The 767-nt window shown below is 30.0% G+C and overlaps 1 protein-coding gene across 1 annotated transcript in view; it reads right to left on the bottom strand.

Moving 5' to 3' along the window:
• The window catches only part of LOC107673995 (receptor tyrosine-protein kinase erbB-4-like), a 150,797-nt gene that overhangs the window by 44,724 nt on the left and 105,306 nt on the right, over positions 1–767 (bottom strand). The gene's annotated exons all lie outside the window — the stretch shown is intronic.

Raw genomic sequence — 767 nt, 5'->3', positions numbered from 1 at the left:
CAGTAAGATTCACTCTTAATGAAGGATATTGCATGGGGTTTCATGTACCTATATGAAAGGTAAAGAAGAGTGTAAAACTGCAAGATACAACAGACTTTACATGCTTTGGATGATGCAAAAACAGTTTACAACCAACATGATCTCTGAAGCTATGGGATGTATTTATTATATAATTTCATGCCCAAAGGCAACATGAAATGGTCAATCATGTAACTTTCTTATTCCCAAGTAAAACAGAATATTCTTACAGTAACTGTGGATATTTCTCACATTTAATTAAATATTAACAGTGTGATAAAGTAACACTGATGATTAGTGCAGAGTAGGAACAAAATATTTTATTTATTTACTTATTTATTGACTTACTTAGCTACTTACTTATTTACTTACTTATTTGTTAATCTATGATTCCATTTCTTATGAATTATTCACATTGAATTATTTTCAGAACCATCTTGGATTGTAAAAAAAATTGCCCAAAACTGACCTGCAGATCTGTTGGGCAGCAGTCATAAATTGAATAAATAAAATGCAACTGCAAAAAAAATAAAAAAAAACCTGTGAGAAAACCTGGATAGAAATTTTGAAGTAGTTTTAAAAGCTTGACATTGAAGGTTTTTCGCCTTGTAGTAGATTGAAGTAGTTTAAAGGTTGCCATGTGAAGGTTTTGAATGTTGCATTGTTCAGACGATAGATAGATAGATAGATAGATAGATAGATAGATAGATAGATAGATAGATAGATAGATAGATAGATAGATAGATAGA

Source organism: Sinocyclocheilus anshuiensis, unplaced genomic scaffold (assembly GCF_001515605.1).
Source record: "Sinocyclocheilus anshuiensis isolate Anshui unplaced genomic scaffold, SAMN03320099.WGS_v1.1 scaffold348, whole genome shotgun sequence".
Taxonomy (NCBI): domain Eukaryota; kingdom Metazoa; phylum Chordata; class Actinopteri; order Cypriniformes; family Cyprinidae; genus Sinocyclocheilus; species Sinocyclocheilus anshuiensis.
The sequence above is the reverse complement of the archived record's forward strand: the minus strand, read 5'-3'. Positions and strand labels throughout refer to the sequence as shown.